We start from the raw sequence: 24052 nt of genomic DNA, 5'->3' as shown, positions 1-24052 counted from the left end.
TTTACCTTAAGTGAATATTTTGTAAGTCATAGAGAAGTTTACTACTGAAAATAAGCTAGTTAGTATATCCATAAAAAATTAAGCTCAAATATCATAGGAGAATCGTAGCATGTTACTAATGAGTGTTTGTTGTGTCCGTCTAATTTATCGTACTACCTCTGCCCATAAAAAGATGTGTGTTCAAAGACAATTCTTTTTTATTAAAAAAATGTCACATTTTTATATGACCATATTCCATGGATCTGGTCTCGTTATTAGCTTTCTCGTTTATTATCCTCAGAAACGGGACTACTTCCGTTGGAAGGGCTCGTTGCATTTCTCCTGCTGCTCCCTCTCCCCGGCATGTCATGGTCAGCGAGATATAAAAGCAAGAGATTACATTATGCATCAAAATAAGCATGAATAGATTCATTCTACACAATCTGATCTTGCCTAATAAACATGCATATTCTGTGTGGAACCATAACCAATGGCCAAGCTCTTGTGAGTTGTAAAAAGGCTACAGCTACTTCCCCTTGCTAGCTCATATTCTTCCCCTTACACACAGCGTAGTAATGATCCATTAACTCACGATTATGGATAATAAAGTATAGATTTAGCAGTTACTAATTCATATATGATATGAACCAAGTGAAAAGATTGCCAACCTTAAAAATACAAGGTTGGTTATAGACGTGAAAAGAACTCGTATAGATGACAAAATACACCCATATCTACCCGTTAGATCATTACAAGCAAATCTAAAATTTCAAATTTGTTTAAGCTTCAGTATGAATTAAGCTACTCCAATCCTAGAGCAAATATAGTACACCTTCTGAACCTATCACAGGATCGAATTTTTATATAACCCAGCTGTCCTGCAAGATTTGTTTGTGTTGCAACACAACACTCTGAACATTTACTGATCGATTACACACATGACAAAGCAGATGCATAACCCGGTCGTGAAGGGAGCCCAGGACGGAGCGGTGAGGCGAGGTCGGTGACACGGAAGACAGTGGAGGAGGTGCCACGCATAGCCTATGAAGGTCAATGAAAGTGAATCCACCTGAGAAATAGTAAATCAATGCAAGTGAAGGTCAATGAAAGTGAATCTAAAATTAGCATAAAAGTATTTTTACCATTAAGAATGTAGCAATCTGTAATGTTCTTGAACATTTAAAAATACCATTTACAACTCGCTGAAGCAGACAAGTTTTCAGGTCATTGCAATGCAAAATGTTTCGCCCCGGTCAACATCCAAAGTAAACTTTAGTAATCAATACATAAGACCAAAGCGGTAAATTTAGTAATCATCACATAATGTAAGCCCAAGGATGTTCGATTTACATGCATGCTATAAGTCTTTCCAACTCCAGTCTATATGTTTTTTCGTTTCAATGTAAACTTTGTCTTACAGAGAAACTAAAATTTTCTTTTTTCTGGAAGTAAAAACAGCAAGATCTGTCCTCAATTTAAAGAACCAAATAAGTAATTCATTCACATAAGTGTTCTACAACGTGTAGCATATTTAAATTCGTTCCTCTATGAATTACAATCTATAAGAATCCAAGAGCAACTTGTAATCATCTGAGGGTTCCCGACAAATAGAGAAGCAGTTGTTCAACCACCAAACATTACCCTTTACTGAAAGTAGTCTATAAAAGGAGACACCATGTGATTAACTATCATTTTGGAAGATCCATGGAAAAATTGAAAAATACTGACTCAAACCACCTTATCACGTGTCTAATCTGCAAAGAACTTAAGATGTCCACTTTTAAAATGACAAAGGTATGCTACATGCACTAATTTGCATATTTTTAATCCACTAATTAATTAAGGTTCACGAATAACAATCTTTCTTTATGTCTGCAAAGGTTTGCAAATATCATCTTTGTTTACGTACTACTTTTGTTTTGTGCTAGGCTGGGATCGGAGGGCCACTTATTGATTGTGATGGGAATTTTATTGGCATGGAATTGTACAGCTCGGAAGAAACTCCGTACCTGCCCAGGAATGTAGTGCTTGAAGTCTTAAGGAGTTTCAATGCAAGGCATGGTAATTTCCATATTCAGGATGATTTTTGTATGGTTTGCAAGTGCTTTTTTATGCACCATAGTATTGAAGTCGGAGAGATGCATTTGCCTTCACAAGACCTGCGTCCTCCTTTTATTAGTGTTCCTAACTAAATTTTGGGTCATTACATTCAGAGTGATAAAAAAGATCTGGGTCAGTTTCTCTTGGTTGTTCAGGTTACTTCTAATTTAAAACTCATACCGGTTGGTAAAGTCCCAACTTGCTTTTACTTGAACCATGTGTTTCAATTTTCTTAGACATATGAATACACCGTTGTGCATGCTTTGGAACTTTTCACGGTGTTTATCGTTCAAGCCTTTGAAATTATAGAAATTTTGATTTATGTGTAGGGCTGATGCTACTGCTCTCATCAACGATCATAACCAAACATGTATTACTCCTTCAGTGACACACCTTTCATATGTATGCCTGCTATTTGGTCTAGATAATTTTGATTTAATTCTCCAGTCCAGATCTATTAAGCAAAGGGGGTGGGGATAAGGATGTACCTTGTCTTCAACTGGGAATTTCCATCCGCGCGCTGTGAGGCCACCCTGTGGCTTTGGACCACGAGTCTGTGGAGGCAGTCCTCCAGCCGATGAACCAGGACTGCTGCCTAGGCTTAGCATCGTTGAAGACCTCAGCCAAGGGGAGATGGCCGGGAGTAGTGATGTTGGTGCGGCAGCGGCCGTGGCGATCGCGACGGTGAGAAGATCGCCGGGCACCACAACGGGCCGCTGAGAGGAATCTGGGAGGTTAGAGGCGCCCTTGTTGGAAACAGTAGTTATTCCTACTGTAGCTTCTTGACGAAACTAAAAATTTATAAGCAATGCATACCGTTTGATCAACAATTTATCAGATAACAAGATAAAATACTCAGATACCATGGTCACTGTACTCATTTAGACATACTTACTGTAGTAAATAGACTGTTTGATGTGTGCTTCCTAAACAGAAACAATGCCATGTTTTGGATCTAAAAACATATGCCCCTATTTGTAATAGGCTGGGGTCAACTTAGGCTGGGAGAATCTATTATGATGTTATCCTAAAGTCTGTTCAGCATTGTGAAGTTTTTAAAATGGGTAGTTCAGGGCCATTCATAGGGCCAACATTCAGTCATTCAGTCTGCAGCATATGCATGATAATTTTGAGTAAAACAACTACAGAATATCCAAGAAAAATGTCAACTACTCTATACCAGATGAAGAATGTACAAGGTTGATCAAAAAAACTATAGGTAATTAAGCAGACCGGTAATAAAACTGATGATTTCAATCTGGAGCACCATACCTAGTGATCTCGTCATTGCACACTGCAATCACGACTGTGAAGTGCTGCTACATTACCATATTGATCAGAGATTGTGTTTTAAATTGACAACTTAGTTCTACAAATTGTTTGCTAGAAGAGCTCATTTATCATCATGTGGGGAAGGTAGGATTGATAAATAAAGTTTAGATGCATAAATGCAACCTGCTCCAATGAGAAACAGACCACTCCTATTGTTCGTCACTAATTGCAGCAAACACATTCAGTAGGTATATATGCTACGATAGTCGACAAATACTTAGCAAATAAGGTAGATAGTCTCACCACTGTCAATGGCTTCTTGAATTAGCTTTTGTTGCCTGATTTGTTTTAACTCTTGCGTGCCCAAAATCCTCTTCAATTTCAAGACATAGTAGCAGTTTAGTAGTATCCGAAGGAGTAGTTTGCTTGTTTGCATTAACTGGAGGGTATAGAACAACTAAAAATAGCAAAAGTTGACCTCACAACATGAATCTGAAATCTTATAAACATAAGTAAATCTAGGTGACAGAAGATCAAGAAAATGCACTTGTAATTCTAAATGTAACCATTGAATGATAGTAACAGTTTCAATCGAACAGAATCGGAAGATGATATCTGAAGTCATATGTTATTTCAATGGAGTTGCGCATGTGTGTTCCACATAAGCAGTCAACTGAACATAGGTGGTAAGAGAGAAGAAGAATCAGTACATGTCATGCTCGTGATGAACCTCTGACTTTGAGCGGACATGGTCCATCTATTGAAGAACAAAAAAATTCACAGATATTGGCATCTCATCAAAGAATACTGCTATTTGACAATCATATACAGTTAGCAAATGCAGAACTTAGAGATAGTAGTAGTGCAGTACCAAAGAAATTCAGACTCAAATGAGCGGTAGTGCTGTGAGGTCGACACCACACCAGAAGTCCTGAACTGGAGGACGGCAGCTGTGCACGGCTCCAAGCTCATTGGGCGAAATGGGTGCTGACGGCTGCCTCCATATAATAGAGATTTGGGGCAGAGGAGCGCAGGAGAGTGCTTCCGCTTGAACGGGATCCCGTGGAAATTGACCTGAGGAACTTGAACGAGATCCCACGGTCGAGCACCTCGTCGAGGTGGGCAACGGCTGCGCGACCTCGACCTCCGCATCTAAGATGTGGACGATCTGGCGCCGCTCGCTCGCGCGCCTCCGCCTCATCTCGCTGGACCTCTACGACTCTACGAGTGCCCCGTCATGCGGGCCAGGCACTACAGATCCAGGGTCTTGGGCATGATCCGGACACTCAAGTACCTTGACAAGTTGGAAACCGACGAGAACGAGGGGCCGGAGTCGGACGATGACGACGATGGGGATGGCGAGGGCGAGGGCGACGACGAGGGCGAGGAAGACGACGAGGGCGAGGAAGACGACGAGGGCGACCCTGGGAGCGGCAAGGTGGCCAACGGGGGCGTCTGGCATTCCTGGGGCCGTGTGGCTGCGGAGTCCGTGCCGGCCACAACAGCGATGAAACCCTACGCGAGATGGTTGGGGAAGGAGTGGCGACGGTGGACGTCCTCGTTAGGCCTGGCCCAACTGCGTGCGACGAAGGGCTGGAAAAGGAATGATGGATCGGTGGGAGGGCAAAACCGTCTAAAAATATATGTAGGACGAAACCTTTGACCGGAGGAAACAGAACCAGTTCCTCCTTTTTATATGGAAAACGCTGACGTTCCCTCGGGGGAACAGCGTTCTGATCCTCCGGATGCAGCGCCCGACCGTGTCCCTGTGGGGCCCACGTTATCTCTTCCCTGACTCAGCTTCTTCTTCCCCAACGAGAAAAATATCTGCGCTGTCTCTTCCCCAACTTTCGGCGAGGCAACTCCGATTCCTCCCAGACTCCTCCGCGCCCCCCCGCTGATTCCCACACGCTGCCGTTCCTCCGTCGCCGGAAGTCGGCCAGCTGCTCCCTCTCTCGCCGCACGACGGCCTGCTCCTCACCTCGCAATCCCGAATCACTGGGATGTGAGACTTGATGACTGCGACAACGTTGCAGAGGACATCGATGTTGCGTCGAGGGAGGACCACCTCGACCGCGAGACCGGGTCCTAGAGACGGCGACCCTGCAGCGGAATCCGGCGGCGCTGTGGTGGCTGGCTGCGATAGGATATCTCGAGGCCCTGCTAGGGCCATACCCGTGATGCTTGAAGCGGCTGGCGGCGGCGCTGCTACAAGCCGCCGCCGGCGTTGCTACAACCTCTGGCGCCGCTGCTACAACCGCCTAGCGCCACTGCTACAATCCACCGGCGGCGCTGCTACAATCAGGCGATGCCGCTGCTACAACCGCCCGGCGGCGCTGCTACGAGAAGGCGACACCGCTGCTACAATCCGCCGGCGGCGTTGCTCCCACGAGCGGTCGGCGTTGCTCCCATAGGCCGGTGGCGTTGCTACTCTAGGCCGCCGACGTTGCTGCCATAGGGCGGATGCATTGCTACTCTAGGCCATCGCCGTTGGTACTCTAGGCCGACGACACTGCTACCATAGGCCAGCGGCACTGCTACTCTAGGCTGTGGGCGTTGCTACTCAAGGTCGCCGGCGCTGCTGCAAGCGGCCGGCGATGTTGCTGCAAACGGCCACGCTGGCGTCTTCTTTGGCTTCGGCAAAATCTGCTGATGCTTTGAGAGGCGGCGGTGGTGCGGCGAGCTGTGGCCGAAGGTGCTGCGGGCGACGGTGCTGCCGGCGACAATAGCGATGATGCAAGCGGCAAGCAAAAGTTCTACTAGGCCTTGCCGGAGGTGCTACGGGCGATGGCGGTGACGGTACTGCGAGCAGCGGCGGCGGCGGCAGCGCAGCAGTCTCGCCGGACTTCTGTTAATATTTTGCAGTAGAGTTGGAGCACGATGCGCTGGGTCCACCCACGTGGTGAGAGATGGACAAACACGTCTATACGCGTTGTACTCGGTATATTCAACGAACGAACTCGCATGGTTGACCTCATCTAACGGCTAGCGAGGCGGGGGATCGGATGTTTAATCCCCCGGGGGACGCTCAGCAGTCCCCTTTTTATATAGTAGAGAAAGAGTGGACGTTTCAGTTTTTCAAGAGAGATTAAAAAAATTGCATGAAAAAAAAGTGCAACTCATCATTTATTCTCTCTTTAATTTTCCACCATGTGAGCTTGATTTCCGTGCAATAAAAGAGAAACAATTTTCTGTGGATTCCCGTACTAAGTGCATTGAAAAATGAGAAGTACACTCTTTTGACAACAAATTTATAACAAAATTTTCACTTATTTAAGGACGGAGGGAGTAGAAGGCTAAACATCCAAACTTCCTTAGCAACTAAAAATTGAACCAACAACTCTAGTACTTAAAACAGACTAGATTATACTTCTCTTTAATCTCCAAGCCATCTAAAGAACCAACCAAATAAACATTCTTAACATGTCCATCTCGATAACGGATAGATATACTCTGGGCCCTCTCGGTGAAATGTCGTCTGATTAGCTTGCAAGCATATGAATGGTTCATAAGAGATGACATGCCACAGTACGAGTAAAGAGTACTTGTCGGAGATGAGGTTGAACAAGGTATGGAGATACCGATGATCAAACCTCGGACAAGTAAAATATCAAGTGACAAAGGGAATCAGTATCGTATGTAAATGGTTCAATCGATCACTAAGTTATCGTTGAATATGTGGGAGCCATTATGGATCTCCAGATCCCGCTATTGGTTATTGGTCGGAGAAGAGTCTCGACCATGTCTACATAGTTCACGAACCGTAGGGTGACACACTTAAAGTTTGATCTCGTTTTAAGTAGATATGGAATATGGAATGGAGTTCGAATGCTTGTTCGGAGTCTCGGATGGGATCCAGGACATCACGAGGAGGTCCGGAATGGTTTGGAGAATAAGATTCATATATAGGAAGCCATTTTCTAGGTTTGAAAATGATTCGGTGTATTTATGGAAGGTTCTAGAAGGTTCTAGAAAAGTCCGGAAGAAATCACCATGGAAGGTGGACTCCACCAATCTTGGCCGGCCAGCCAAAGGGAGGAGGAGTCCCAGGTGGACTCCACCTGAGGGGGCCGGCCACCCCACCAAGGAAAGGGGGGAGTCCCACCTTGAGTAGGTTTCGTCCATATGGCAGTTTTGGAATTGGGGTCTTATTCGAAGACTTTGGGCAAACGCTTGGGGTTCCACCTATATAATGAGGGGGAGAGGGAGGGTGCCAGCCACACCAACACCACCTTGGCCCCACCCCTCAAGGCACCCAGGCCGCCGCCCCCCTCTCCCAAACCCTAGCCGCCTCCCTCCTCCCACCTCTCCCGCATAGCTTTGGCGAAGCCCTGCCGGAGATCTCCACCACCACCTCCACCACGCCGTCATGCTGTCGGGATTCCAAGGAGGATCTACTACTTCCGCTGCCCGCTGGAACGGGGATAAGGACGTCGTCATCAACACCGAACGTGTGACCGAGTACGAAGGTGCTGCCCGACTGTGGCACCGTCAAGATCTTCTACGCGCTTTTGAAAGCGGCAAGTGATCATCTTCTGCAACAACGAGATCTAATCTCGTAGACTTTGGAAATCTTCGAGGGTTAGTCTCACGATCTTCTCGTTGCTCCCATCTTCTAGATTTCATCTTGGCTTGGTTTTCGTTCTTGCGGTAGTAATTTTTTTTGTTTTCTATGCTACGAATCCCATCCGGTGGTGGTGGTGGTGGCGGCGGTGGTGGTTCACCTACACCTCCTTCACGTCAGTCGACGCCACCCCCCAATCCACAACCTCCGGCGGGTAAGCAGCTGCCGCCCCCCGGTCCTCCTCCGGCGGGTACGCCGCCCCCCAATCCACCTCCGGCGAAGAAGCAGAAGCAGGCGGACAACAAGGCAACCCGCTCCTGGACTATTAACCCGGACCCTTATGTACCTAAGACCACAAAGGTACCAATGCCATCACTGAGGCCTCTCCTCCCAAGGCCTTGGGAACTTATTGTCGAGGAAACCAATGTGGTCGCGACTGCTCAGCATGAGAAATGGAAGGCGGATATGAAGGCGAAAAAAGAGCCTAAGCCCAAGCCAATATTTACTGAGAAGGAAAAGAAGTGGGCTAAGGATTTTTTGACGACACCGTCCCAAGTCGAGCGAAATATGCCAGATGACTATGGACGTGAAATTCGTAGGCAAGAAGAAATATTAGAAAAAGCGGAGGCGGGGAAGAAAGCCTTGGAAGAGAAGGAGAAGAAAGCCTTGGAGGATAAGAAAGAAGAAAGTAAAAAAAGCGGGAAACAAGTTGCCCAGCTCTGGAAACAGAATAAACAATCGACCCCCCCCCCCCCTCCCCCGCTCATAGTGCAAGTCGGTCCGGATGCTATGACATTCTCCTTCAGAGCTGATATGGATAAGGACTTTAAACTAATGGACCCAGCTATCATATCACCTGCTGGAGCATAGGGAATGACTGTAGAGGAGGCCAAAGAAAGAGCGACCGAGTTCGGTATGACTCTTCGTGCATGCTTAGGCCTTGAGGATGCGCCAATAAGTGATGTGGCATTTAAATATGTGCCGAATGGGCTTCTCGTCGAGTCTAGGCAGGAAGCGAGTCTACCAACACAAATGCATAATATGCTACGTTGGTACAAGAATATCATAAAAAAATAAGGTCGGCAAAGAATATATTTATGCGGAAGTTAGAGAGGAGCATCACTTCAAACAGTACTCTGTACAAGTTCATATGAGTGAATTGTTCCAGCTGTTCAATCTGCGCGAGCTCGACAAATCTATCATCAATTGCTACGTTCTGTAAGTGATTTATTTCTACCTCGATCATCTCGTTCTTCATTGCCTGCATTATATATATTGTCCTAACTATATTGTTGTGTACGCTATGCAGAATGAAGCTTGCGGAATGCAAAAAAAAAGAAACATCTATGATGTTGGGTTCATTGACCCACATATCGTTAATGGATATGTGTTAGAAAGATACCCCCAAGACGTGGAGAGAGACTTGTAGAAGTTTCTTAAAGAGCAGCAACTCAAAAGTCAAATTCTATTTCCTTACCATTTTGGGTGAGTGTTTCTATCTTGTGCACATTCTCTTTTGTTTACTCCATGCATAGTATGTCTAATCGATGAGTTATGCATGACTGTGCATATAACGTGTCCGCAGGTTCCACTGGATTCTGCTAGTAATTGAATTTCACACCTCCAGAGTTCTCATCATGGACTCTCTGAATATGGATTCAAAGCTTTGGGTCGACATGAGATTAATGCTGCGAAAGTAATTATTTTCAGTCATTTGCATTCTATATCGATCGGCCTCTTTGATTCATTTCCTAATATCAAGTAACTAATAACTCCCTTGTTTATTTAATTTTATTTGCCCTGTAGGGTTTGGAAATGGTTCAAAGATAAAGTAACCGATGATTTCAAAGATGACCTAGAATTTAGAAGGTTAGTTAATGTGGATACTCAACCACCGGGGACCAATCTATGTGGATACTATGTTTGTGAGTTCATCGGGAGACACACCCCTGAGCGGAGGCCGTCGGATAGCAACGTGCGGAGGAATGCCTTGCGGAAGAAGCTTAGTCCAGAAGCTCGCTTCCGACCAATTCAAGAGAAATTAGCAGGATTTTTTGTGAGGAAAGTCCTCCATCCTAAAGGAGAACACTATTACGAGGACGAAGAACTTCTGATGCCGTAAATTGTGTATGGAAACTTGTTTGAAGTTGTATATGGTCACCCGAGATTGAATATATATTGTATATTCCTTTTGAATTGTTCTTGTTTGCAATTTCTAACTTGTTTGAAATTCTATATTCATATGCATCAACGTGTAAAGTGTATATAGTAGCGTAGAATACGTGTACTGAAACTTCTTTGAAATTTAAATAAAACATAAAATAAAATATAAAATAAATAAAACACAACAAATTAAAAAGAAACAGATTTAGGGGGGCTAAAACCCTAAACCTGCGGAGACCTTTAGTCCCGGTTGGCCTGGCGAACCACGACTAAAGGTACTCCGCCCCGACGAGCGTCTGCCGCCCACGTGGATGGGGCTTTAGCCGCGGTTCGTAAGCAACCGGGACTAGGAGGCAGCTGCGAACCGCGATTAAAAGCCGTTTTTCTACCAATATTAGTGTAATTAGCTAAAGAAAAACATATCGACGAACATAGTGGCAGAGCAGGAGGTAGCAGATGTACTACAAACGTCTGCACGGGTCGAGCCCGTGAACCATATACTTCGAACTACACGCATAAAACCCTGCACTTAGGGCATCTCCAGCGGCGCGACGCATTTCGGACGTCGAAACGGACGCGTCGTGTCCGTTTGCGTCGGGCCAAATGGTCGAAACCGTCCGGGTGTCCGTTTGCGTTGGGGGGTGACTCCAGCGGCACGACGCATATTTTTTTCATTCATACGCTATAATTTTACATGAGATAAAAAGGACATAAAAGCGTGCTAAAATACGCGCTGTCTACTGGTCGTCGTCGCTGACGAGGTCAATCAGCTGCGGCGTCGGCCATGGAAGCTCGTACGCCGGCGATGGAGGAGGTACCGCCGCACGGGCTGGAGGCTGTGGCCAGGGATCCCACGCAGGAGCAGCAGGCGGAGCGCAGACGTTGGAACGCGTCGGCATGGCCAGAGGAGTCGCCGGCCTCCCCTGCGCGAGCGCTGACTCGCGGAGCTGGATTGCGAGCCCGTCCCACAAAGCGAGCTCGTTGAGCTTGTCCTGCTCGCTGTTGGCCAGTGCCATGGCAATGGCCTCCTCCTCTGAAATGCCCGGCGGCTGGGTCTCCGGATCCCACGCCGGTCGGCCGTCGTCGTGGTCGTACTGCGGCATGGTCACGTCGCCGTCGTCGTCCTCGTCGCCGTCCTCGTCCGCGTCCTCGTGGTCGTTCTCTTCTTCTTCGGCGGCGATCTCGCGCTCGAAGTAGTCTACGTCGGCGAGGTAGGCAGCGCGGCGCCGCGCGTCGAACTCCCACTTCCCGAAGGAAATCCAGTTGTAGGAGTTTAGCGCGTACGCCGGATCCTCCCGCAGATCCGGCGGCAAGACCGCGCGGCGGCGGTGCACCTCATCCCGCCGCTCTCGGCCCTCGCGCGGCACGGGGGGGGGACCGGCACGCGCCGCGAGTTCAGGTACCAGCCCCCTCCCGGCAAGTTCGCGTCCGGCCATGGTACCGGTCGGTTTTCCTCCCATAGCTGCCGCGCGAGGTTAACGCGGACGTACCGGCCGACCCGTGCCTTCTTTCCGGAACGCGAGCCGCTAGCCTCCTGGTCGTCCTTCGTCTTCCGGAACGGCCAGCATTTCTTCCCCATGGCGTCGGTGTGGTGGCTACTGTGGGATTTTGGCAATGGTTTTGGTCGGGGAAATGGGCGCCGGCAGCGTCCCTTTAAGAGGCTCCGACGCCATCTCGCCTTCAATGGCCTGCCAGTGCAATGCCTACTAGCTGCGCACGCTCGCGGAAGTCGAGTCACACCATTAACGCGGCCCCTGCAAAGGCTGCATCGCGCCGCCCAGAAAAGACGAAGCAGTTGTGCCGCTGCCAGGCAGGCCCGCACGAGGACCGAGCGGACACTTTGCGCGTCCGCGCAGCGTCCGCCGAGACGCAAACCTGGCGCATATTTGGGCCAGGTTTGCGTCTCCACGGATGGCCCGGTCACTTTGCGTCGCTCCGCTGGAGGTGGTGCCAGACGCATTTCCAGTCACGGCGGACACAAACGGTCGCTCACGTCGCGCCGCTGGAGATGCCCTTACACCGGAGTCGATAGCAGATCGATCTAGCGCGAACTAATAATGAGCACGTAGAGGCCAAACCAAACCAGGTCGATATGGTCCTCCTGGATAATGGCGTACACGGTGCTTCTGCCATCGGTGCTGCATCGGTGCTGGCTGCGCTATCTCCTGGTCCAATGACACCATGCGCATTGTACACGGAAGGGACCATCGCAGCCATCTCGCAATTGCAGGGAGGCTACTGAAACACTGCACGTACGTATGCATGGCCTGCTTGCTGCTTTGCGTTTCCTGCACGGTCTAACCGCCCCGACCTGGCCGTTGGGATCCCATTTTCCATCTTTATGTTGCAGTGGGAGGTACTCGTCTTGGTCCATATCTATCGCCATAGCTTTTCAGGTCCGGCACCAGGGTGAAAATTTTGCTCCGGTGCGAGGAAACGGTAGATTTCATTGATGGCCCAGCTACACTTTTGCTGGATGTAAATGTGTTGCGTTGTTTTGCTGCTGACACAGTAGACCGTCAGCGTGCAGGGCCTGAGCATGCATATGTCTACATGCAGCCTTACACCAAAAGTAAATGATTATCGTGACAACGTTGCTACTGTAGTACCTCCTGGCAGTATAGCATGTGGACATGGTTCTCGATCGTTTTTCCAGGCAGAGCATATCCATATCTATCTCGCATGTTGTTTATGATGCACGCATATGCATGGAAATTTTGTAGGTACACGGAGCCCGGCTATCTACTCCATAGACTTAAGTCAAACGGAAAGTGCTTTTAACTCCTTAACTTCAGTGCTCTCGTCATTTAATTTTTTTTACGAGTTATCAGCTCCGTAGATTGAAGTCGCGCCGCTGGAGATGCCCTGATGCACGCATATGCATGGAAATTTTGTAGGTACGCGGAGCCCGGCTATCTACTCCGTAGACTTAAGTCAAACGGAAAGTGCTTTTAACTCATTAACTTCAGTGCTCTCGTCATATAAAAAAATTAAGAGTTATCGAAAAGCTGAAAATAATTCTGGAAAATGTTAATGATTCATCACACAATCTTGCAAAATCTTAACCCAAAATTCTTCTTATTTTGTGGTAGACAAAATTGATACAACCTACTATGTTTTGGAGATTTGAAAATGTATTACTCAGGTCTACGCTTTTGTCATTTTTATGTAGCTCAGAATATGAAGTATCTAGAATTGATATTTTGCATGTTTGTAGGACACATCATTAGCAATATGCGGATTTTTTCAGAATTTTTGAAAACTCAAAAATATGATTTTTTTTAAATGAGAGGACATGTGCCCATGTGCATCAAATCTCTATTCTTATTTTCATTCAAAAATAACCATCTCTTCTCGCCCAATATAGGTACGAAACAAGGGTAGTGGAATACTTCTTTTCTCCCAGAGAGGCACATATGCTACTTTGATGTGGATGAATGATCCATTATCGTTTTGCATACCAGATGATATATGGCGTCACTGATGCGAGTATCAAATAATGCCGCAAATTGTTTCCACATGAAGATAGTATATATATTTAAATGTTAATAGTTGTTAGTCCTAAAGAAATTCACTTCGACTCCCGGAAGCTTTTCTATCTCTTCTTTGAAGAAACTGAAAATGGGATTCCAACATTGTTTGATGTATGTAACTGATCATTTATTTTCAGCACATGTTGCAGATCATGCATAATAAAAAGATAAATAAATACCCTAGGGAAACATTTTCGGAAACTCAAAACTGATCCCAGGTGCATCTGCAACCAGTATGTATACAATATATTCAAAAAATAAAAAACTAACGAATTTTTTGCATGTAGAGGAACATGTTCTATGTGCACACATAAAGTTTCACATAAAACCGACATTTTTTGTGCCTTGTGTAAAAATACAAAATAACGTCTCAAGAAATGAATTATTTAGCACCAAAATTTGTCTTTTTTACACATGGCACAAAACATGTCGGTTTTTTTTTGCTGAAACAACTTTGTGAGCATTAACATGTCAAGATATACTCAAGATATTTTTTTTGTAGTTTTTGATATTTTGAAATATTTTTAAAATGCATTTCAAATAAAGGGTGCATATGCACATGGGTGGAGAAACACCCTGTCCAAACATTTTGACTAACATATAAAAAATATATGCAATTGACACTAAAACTGAACTCATTGTCCAATTATTTTTTTGAAAAGGGATATTTTGTTTTGAAACGCTTCATTGTCCAATTATAGCTTCATGAGTAACCAAACAACTTCTATCACATGGGCCCGAGTTAAGAAAAACATGATAATGGATCTCCATGAGAACAAAGGCATCCGGTCGATCCGTATCTATTTACTTTGTGTTTCAAATTTAGTTAAAACCTAACATGATCAAATTTGACTAAGAATATAGAAGAAAGTATTAACATCTATTATACCAAATGCATGCGATATGAAAATATACATTACGGTGATTCTAACACTACAGATTTTATATTGTATATATATGGTGATTTTTTTCCCTAAAATAGTTAATTAAATTTGACAGAGTATGACTGTTACTAAAGTTTGATATTTTTAGAGAAACCTATAATAATATATTTACCAACGGAGGGTATTGTCACATGTGTAGATATGGGGAAGAGCTCATGTTTATGGAGAGCAATGTTAAATCCTGGGTTTGCATCGATCTGCGTGTTTGAATCATCTAAACACGTGCAATCCGTCAGACTCTCAGCATGTCTAGTCAATCCTAGCATGCAAATGCAATACTATCGTGCTTCAAGTAAAAACCAAGGAGGAGGAACAAGATACAGGAACATCAATCAAATCTTTCCAAAAAGTTCACGTCTGACTCTAGGGAGTAGTGAGTCAGCTCTGCCTCCTTTTTCGTTTTGGCTCTTTCTTTTGGCTGACGAGCAAACAAGCAAGCAGACTCTGAATATTTTTAGGATGGTGAGACACGAGACGATGGGCACGTACCGCTTGATGCTTCCCCATTTCCGGTTGGGTGCACAAGCGCCATCATGATAACGTCAAGATGACCAACCCAAACGGCCCATGACAAGGAGCGAGCAAGAGGGAGAGCCATACAGTATGTTCCATATAGTTTTCCATAGTTTAATGCATAAGTTATTATCATTTGGACTTGGCATCCAATTAACATTCATTATCTTGGTTTCGTCATCTACTCTGTGTGGGCGATTTACACAAAAATAACCCTTTATTGTAACTATAGCACAGACTGATCCTCTGGTCAAACTATTTCACTCATCTAACCCTTTTGTGTAGCGCCCTCACATCGGCGCCACATCCCACTGTGTGGCGTCCGTGCCTGCGGTGTCACTCTCCCAGCCGATGTGGCGCCCTCGACGCTGACGTGTGCGCCGATCTGATGTGGCAGGATGTGTGGCGCCGCTCCCATCGGCGCCACACGGTGAAACTATGGCGCCGCTCGGAAGGGCGCCACACATCCACTTATGTGTGGCGCCCGAGCCGCCCCCAGCCCGAGCCATCCTCACATCTCTCTCTGTTTCTTGAAGAACAGGCGCGCGGCCGGCGGTTCCTCCTCCTCCCCCCTCTCCCCCCACCAAATCTACCACCAAATTATCATATCTGCTCGGCCAATCTCTTCCCCATCCATTCCTCAAGGTAATCCCCTTCGAATCTTTTCCATTGATCCACTAATTTCATAGACCTTGCTAGATTTGGACATGAACCCTAGACATAGAATTTTTTTTGGTGGACTCTATATTGTAGTGTATGTGTTGAAATTCATAGCCTCATGTATGCATGTGTTTGAACCATAGATTTGTTGAAACCTAGATATGAAATTTCACATGTATGTGTTGAAACCCTATGTATGTATGTGTTGAAATGTGTAATATTTGCCTAGGAAATGCATTCAAATGTGTTACATATGCCTAGTATTTGTGATGGAATAACTCATATTTGTTAGGAATGGCTCATAATATGGTGTTTTCTCCCTAGATATGTATGTATATGTATGTATGTGATGTATGTGTGATGGCTTATTTGGATATATTCTCATGTATGTGTTGCTCATATTTATCAGGAATGGTTCATAATATGGTGTTTTATGTAAACATGCAGGATGGTGTATCTCATAGATAAAGAGTATGACAGGGAACACCGGGCTTTTCATATGACAGAGAGGAGAAGGGTTCTTCACCCTTTGAAGATTCGTTACCATGGCACAGTAGATATTGCGTATGACGAGAGGTACACGCAGTTCATCCAGCCTACCGGTCTTCTCCCGTTCATCTCGCTTGTAAGCCGTGGGGGGGGCGAACATGAACGCCGCGGCACTCACCGCCCTTGTCGACCGGTGGAGGCCGGAGATGCACACCTTCCACTTGAGGGTCGGCGAGATGACCCCTACTCTTCAGGATGTTTCCATGATCCTTGGACTTCCTATTCAGGGCGACCCACTGTGTATGAACACAACTTCTGATGGGTGGCGCGGACAGATGGAGGACCTTATTGGCATGGCTCCTCCGGCGCCAGAATATCCAAAGGAGAGAGCTCCCGCCGGTGCACCTTTCGCTTGGATCAGGACTCACTTTTGTACTTGCGCGCAAGGGGCCAACGAGCACACTGTCAGGACGTACACCCGTGTGTACTTGTGGTATATGATTTCGAGGACTCTCTTTCCTGAAAGTGGTGGGAAGTTGGCCAATTGGTGTTGGCTCAAGGCGCTTACGGTGTTGGAGCACCCGTGGAGTTGGGGAACAGCTGCACTTGCCTACCTCTACCGGCAGGTTAAGATTTGCTATCTGTACTATTCTTCTATAGTAGTCTGCTAGACAAAGTACTAACCCAATGTCTTATGTACGCAGTTGGACGAAGCTTGTCGCAGGAGTGAGAGCGGCGGTATTGGTGGATGCTTGCTCCTACTTTCCGTATGGAGCTGGGACCGCCTATTAGTTGGATGACCCAGGATACTCACAGAGAGGCCATGGCCTCATCACCGGAATAACCCTGATCGGGAGCCGACTTGGGCATATCTTTGGGACAATGTCTCGGAGATGACGAGCGATCCAAAGATCATGTACAGGCACTACACCGAGGAGTTGTACACTCTTACCGCTGAGCAGGTAACCGATTTTAATCCATCACTCTTTTGCAATGCGAGTTCATAAATTCTACTGGTATGTTGTAAATTCTGAAATATTTGTATGCTGTTGGTGGATTGGGAGCCATATGGTACCTATTACCATATTGGCGCGGGGATGGCTGGCCTCAACCCCAAGTGCATGGAGGAGGCGCGTTTTTGGCGTATGCGCTGCTCACTCATATGCATGTGGCTTGTTGAATACCACCAACCGCATAGAGTGATGAGACAGTTTGGGCTGTATCAGGAGTGCCCACCTCAGTGGCAAGACACGGACCACGCGCTTCATAGGTAAACTTCTTGAATCATGCGATGGAAGCTTGTTGCTTGAATCGATAGAATCTAACTTCTTCATTCTTGCAGGCTTGATAGGCAGCGGCAGAGAAAGATCACAAATTGGCATGTCCAGCATAGAGGCCACGTCATAGCGTTCCAACACTGTTTGGAAACGATACAGAATGCTGGCCATGTGGAGATTGTCCCTCATGACATGGCCGCTTTCAACAACTATCTCCAATGGTTTCATCAAAGCACGCGTATCGAGTTAGTGAACCCCGCGTATGATGACGACATCTTGGACGACCCCATCGAGTTCTATGAGGTTGCACAAAGCCAGCACGACATGACTGCTCGCAAAGGGAGATCAACTTCTATTGCTTCCGAGCTGAACTTCGTGGTAATGTATTCTCTCATTAGCTAGTACTTCATCTATATTGCCATGTGCTGGTTCAAATTGTGTATAATATGTTTGTCACAGCGGTCCGAGATCAAAAAAACTGCTGAGGAGTGCGAAGTTATTTGGGATCAGAGCTATAGAGATGAAAAGCCTATTGGACCATTGCGGTATTTCATTAAGGTATGATCACCTTTGAATGAAAGCTATTATGTTCGGGTGGCTTTGTAACCATGACTTCCATGACGCAGAACACTGCACAAAAGATGCGGCGGTTAGCCAAGTTGCTAGGTTGTCGCGACGGCGAAATTGCTACATCCTCTTCTGAAGATGCGGAGGTATGGACTACTTTGTTGATGTCAAACATGTGCTTACTAATTTCAAATTTTATAATCTCATGTGTTCATGTTTGTGAAGATTCCTGACGACACCATTCTCAGTCAAAGCATTTCAAGAGGCAAGAAGCAAGCCACACGGTCTGCCTACCAGTTGAAGCCAAGAGGCAATGCTCCAAACCATTACACTCCGAAAGATTATGTCAACCGAGGAAAGAATGTTGTGATTGAGGAGGATGAGGCGCCACCGCGGAGATCATCTTTGAGGAGGATGAGGAACGATGAACCGTTATCGTCAGAGGAGGAGGAGCAGCCGGAGCAGCAGCAACAAGAGCCACGGCAGCGGACGAAAAGGATGGCTGTCCGGAAGCAGCCCGTGAGGAGGGGACGTTGATGTCTACGCACGCTTCTATTCCTGTAGACAGTGTTGGGCCTCCAAGAGCAGAGGTTTGTAGAACAGCAGCAAGTTTCCCTTAAGTGAATCACCCAAGGTTTATCGAACTCAGGGAGGTAGAGGTCAAAGATATCCCTCTCAGGCAACCCTGCAATTAAGATACAAGAAGTCTCTTGTGTCCCCAACACACCTAATACACTTGTCAGATGTATAGGTGAACTAGTTCGGCGAAGAGATAGTGAAATACAAGTAATATGGATGATTGTAAGTAGTAATTGCAATCTGAAATAAAGATGGCAGCAAGAAAACATGGAGGAGAACTTGTTGGAAACGGTGTTTCAATGCTTAGAAATAAGGCCTAGGGATCATACTTTCACTAGTGGACACTCTCAACAATGATCACATAAATAAATAACTTCTCCTCACTTGTGCTACTCTTAAACACCCTCTTGTTGGATAACAAACACCATTCATTGTGTAGGGCTACAAAAACACACCTCAAGCCGGAGTAAACAAGCTCCACAACTTCCGGAGTTCATATTAAAGTAACCTCTAGAGTGCGTAATAGACCGTTGAAATTTAGACCGAGTACTAACATAGCATACACACTGTCACCAATAGCTATGAAAGGGGGAATAGATCACATCAATACTATCATAGTAATAGTTAACTTCATAGTCTACAAGAGATTACAATCATAACCTACGCCAAGTACTACATGATGCACACACTGTCAACTTTACATCATGGAGGAGGAATAGACTACTTTAATAACATCACTAGAGTAGCACATAGATTAATAGTGATACAAAGCTCATGATCATGGGAGAGAGAGATGAACCACATAGCTACCGGTAGAGCCCTCAGCCTCGGGGGAGAACTACTCCCTCCTCATCATGGGAGTCAGCAACGACGATGAAGATGGCGGTGGTGTCGATGGAGATGACTCCGGGGGCGATTCCCCGTCCCGGCGGCGTGCCGGAATAGAGATTCTGTCCCCCGAAACTTGTCTTCGCGATGGCGGCGGCTACGGATATCGTCGATTGTTTTATGGTTTTCGCATCTGAGAGCATATATAGGCGAAGGGGCGATGTCGGTGGAGTCCCGAGGTGGGCTCCCCACCTGGTGGCGCGGCCAAGGGGTGGCCCGCGCCCCCTATGGTGTGGGCTCCTCGTAGCCCCCTTCGTCTCTCCTTCGGACTCCGTGAAGCCCCTGGAAAAACAAGAACGTTGCCTTTTGTTTCGTACAATTCCGAGAATATTTCTTGTGTAAGATTTCTGAAACCAAAAACAGCAGAAAACAGGAACTGGCGCTTCGGCATCTTGTTAATAGGTTAGTTCCGGAAAATGCATCAAAATGATATAAAGTATGAATAAAACATGTAGGTATTGTCATAAAACTAGCATGGAACATAAGAAATTATAGATACGTTTGAGACGTATCAAGCATCCCCAAGCTTAGTTCCTACTCGCCCTCGAGTAGGTAAACGATAACAAGGATAATTTCTGAAGTGACATGCTACCATCATAATCTTGATCAATACTATTGTAAAGCATATGAGATGAATGAAGTGATTCAAAGCAATGGTAAAGATAATGACTAAACAACTGAATCATATAGCAAAGACTTTTCATGAATAGTACTTTCAAGACAAGCATCAATAAGTCTTGCATAAGAGTTAACTCATAAAGCAATAGATTCTTAATAGAAGGTTTTGAAGCAACACAAAGAAAGATTTAAGTTTCAGCAGTTGCTTTCAACTTTCAACATGTATATCTCATGGATAATTGTCAACACAAAGTAATATGATGAGTGAAAATAAGCAAGTATGTAGGAATCAATGCACACAGTTGACACAAGTGTTTGCTTCTAAGATGGAAAGAAGTAGGTAAACTGACTCAACATAAATTAAAAGAAAGGCCCTTCACAGAGGGAAGCAGGGATTACTCATGTGCTAGAGCTTTTATTTTGAAAACATGGAAACAATTTTGTCAACGGTAGTAATAATTCATATGTGTTATGCATAAAACATCCTATAAGCTGCAAGCCTCATGCATCGAATACCAATAGTGCTCGCACCTTGTCCTAATTAGCTCGGATTTCCATGGATTATCATTGCATTATATATGTTTCAACCAAGTGTCACAAAGGGGTACCTCTATGCCACCTGTACAAAGGTCCAAGGAGATAGATCGCATTTGATTTCTCGTTTTTGATAAATCTCAACTTAAGGACATCCATACCGGGACAACATAGAAAACAAATAATGGACTCCTCTTTAATGCTTAAGCATTCAACAACAAATAATATTCTCATAAGAGATTGAGGATTAATGTCCAAGCTGAAACTTCCACCATGATACATGGCTTTGGTTGGCGGCCCAATGTTCTTCTCTAACAATATGCATACTCAAACCATTCAACTCATGGCAAATCACCCTTACTTCAGACAAGACGAACATGCATAGCAACTCACATGATATTCAACAAAAGTGTAATAGTTGAGGGCGTCCCCAGAAACATGGTTACCGCTCAACAAGCAACTTATAAGAAATAAGATACATAATTAAGCTACATATTCTTTACCACAATAGTTTTTAAGCTACTTTCTCATGAGCTATATATTGCAAAGACAAGGAATGAAATTTTTAAAGGTAGCACGCAAGCAATTTACTTGGAATGGAAGAAAAATACCACATAGTAGGTAGGTATGGTGGATACAAATGGCATAGGTTTTGGCTCAAGGTTTTGGATGCATGAGAAGCATTCCCTCTCAGTACAAGGCTTTGGTTAGCAAGGTTGTTTGAAGCCAACACAAGTATGAACCGGTACAGCAAAACTTACATATGAACATATTGCAAGCATTATAAGACTCTACACTGTCTTCCTTGTTGTTCAAACACTTTTACCAGAAAATATCTAGACTTTTAGAGAGACCAATCATGCAAACCAAATTTCAACAAGCTCTACAGTAATTCTCCACTAATAGGTTCAAAGTACATGATGCAAGGGCTTAAACATGATCTATTTGAGAGCTCAAAACAATTGCCAAGTATCCAATTATTCAAGACCATATACCAATTACCACATGAAGCATTTTCTGTTTCCAACCAGATAGCAATGAACGAAGCGGTTTTCAACCTTCGCCATGAACATTAAAAGCACAACTAAGAACACTAGTGTTCAATATGAAAAAGCGGAGCGTGTCTCTCTCCCACACATGGATTGCTAGGATCCGAATTTATTCAGAGAATGAAAATAACAAAACGAAAATAAAACACACATACGCTCCAAGTAAAGCACATAAGATGTGACAGAATAAAAATATAGTTTCACTAGAGGTGACCTGATAAGTTGTTGATGAAGAAGGGTATGCCTTGGGCATCCCCAAGCTTAGATGCTTGAGTCTTCTTGAAATATGCAGGGATGAACCACGGGGGCATCCCCAAGCTTATACTTTTCACTCTTCTTGATCATATCATATCATCCTCCTCTCTTGATCCTTGAAAACTTCCTCCACACCAAACTCAAAACAATCTCATTAGAGGGTTAGTGCATAATCAAAAAACTCACATGTTCATAGAGGACACAATCATTCCCAACACTTTTGGACATTACCCAAGGTTACTGAAATTTAATGGGGCAAAGAAATCCACTCAAACACAGTAAAGGAGGCAGTGTGAAATAAAAGGCAGAATCTGTCAAAACAGAACAGTCCGTAAAGACGAATTTTTCGAGGCACTTAACTTGCTCAGATGAAAAAGCTCAAATTGAATGAAAGTTGAGTACATATCTGAGGATTACTCATGAAGTTTTGCATATTTTTTAGAATCTCCTGCAGAGAGATTAACTCAAATTCGTGACAGCTAAAAATCTATTTCTGCGCAGGAATCCAAATCTAGTATCAACTTTAATATCAAAGACTTTACTTGGCACAACAATGCAATAAAATAAAGATAAGCAGAGGTTGCTACAGTAGTAACAACTTCCAAGACACAACAAAACAGTAACAAAATAAAAACATGGGTTATCTCCCAAGAAGTGCTTTCTTTATAGCCATTAAGATGGGCTCAGTAATTTTAATGATGCTCACATAAGGATGAGAGTTGAAGCAAAGAGAGCATCAAAAATCAAGTATTAAACAATTTTAAGCCTAACCCGCTTCCTATGCATAGGAATCTTGTACATAAATAAATTCATGAAGATCAAAGTGACAAGCATTGGAAGATAAATCACGAGTAACTTCAAAATTTTCAGCATGTAGAGAGGTGTTTTAGTACCATGAAAATTTCTACAACCATATTTTCCTCTCTCATAATAATTTCCAATAGCATCATGAACAAACTCAACAATATAACTATCACATAAAGCATTCTTATTCACATGCATAAAAGTATCATTACTCTCCGCATAAGCATAATCAATTTTATTAGTAATAGTGGGAATAAAACTATCACAACCATCATTGTAATCATCATAAATTGCAGGCATGGTATAATCATAATAAACTTTATCCTCCATAGTAGGTGGCACCAAAATACCACTATCATTATAATCATCATAAATGGGAGGCAAAGTATCATCAAAGAAAATTTTCTCCTCAAAACTTGGGGGAATAAAAATATCACAAGCAGCTTCCCCAAGCTTAAATTCTTCCATAGCATTAGCAATAATAGTGTTCAAAGAGTTCATGCTAATAACATTGCTACAACTATTTTGCAAACAAAGTTCCATGGGTTTTTTAATTCTCTCTTCAAACACATCATGTCCTAATTCAATATAAATTTCATAAAGATCTCTAATTTTTTTGTTGTTTTCCATTAAGCCTAACTAGTGAAAATAAAAACAAGAAACAAAAAGATATAATTGCAGGATCTAAAGGAAATAGCTTCGAGCACTCACACACTGGCAACAGTGCTAGGAAATAGCTTAGTAGTCGGAGGATGTGAATACCTTTTACCTTACCTCCCCGGCAACGGCGCCAGAAAATAGCTTAGTAGTCGGAGGATGTGAATACCTTTTACCTTACCTCCCCGGCAACGGCGCCAGAAAATAGCTTGATGTCTACGCACGCTTCTATTCCTGTAGACAGTGTTTGGCCTCCAAGAGCAGAGGTTTGTAGAACAGCAACAAGTTTCCCTTAAGTGAATCACCCAAGGTTTATCGAACTCAGGGAGGTAGAGGTCAAAGATATCCCTCTCAGGCATCCCTGCAATTAAGATACAAGAAGTCTCTTGTGTCCCCAACACACCTAATACACTTGTCAGATATATAGGTGAACTAGTTCGGCGAAGAGATAGTGAAATACAAGTAATATGGATGATTGTAAGTAGTAATTGCAATCTGAAATAAAGATGGCAGCAAGCAAACATGGAGCAGAACTTGTTGGAAACGGTGTTTCAATGCTTAGAAATAAGGCCTAGGGATCATACTTTCACTAGTGGACACTCTCAAC

At 44.6% G+C, this 24052-nt stretch overlaps 1 long non-coding RNA gene across 2 annotated transcripts; it reads right to left on the bottom strand.

The window, feature by feature from the left end:
- Positions 1–694: 694 nt before the first annotated feature.
- Positions 695–4935, bottom strand: LOC127342841 (uncharacterized). Of its 2 annotated transcripts, XR_007876910.1 has the most exons (4): positions 4223–4935; positions 3655–4108; positions 2568–2795; positions 695–1020 (listed from the first exon to the last, which is right to left on the bottom strand). It is a non-coding gene; the product is annotated as an uncharacterized lncRNA (long non-coding RNA). The 2 variants fall into 2 exon arrangements; XR_011755626.1 differs by having other exon boundaries at positions 731–1020; positions 3655–4926.
- Between the last annotated feature and the right edge of the window lie 19117 nt (positions 4936–24052).

Source organism: Lolium perenne, chromosome 3 (assembly GCF_019359855.2).
Source record: "Lolium perenne isolate Kyuss_39 chromosome 3, Kyuss_2.0, whole genome shotgun sequence".
Lineage (NCBI taxonomy): Eukaryota > Viridiplantae > Streptophyta > Magnoliopsida > Poales > Poaceae > Lolium > Lolium perenne.
This window is presented reverse-complemented; position numbering and strand designations above follow the sequence as displayed.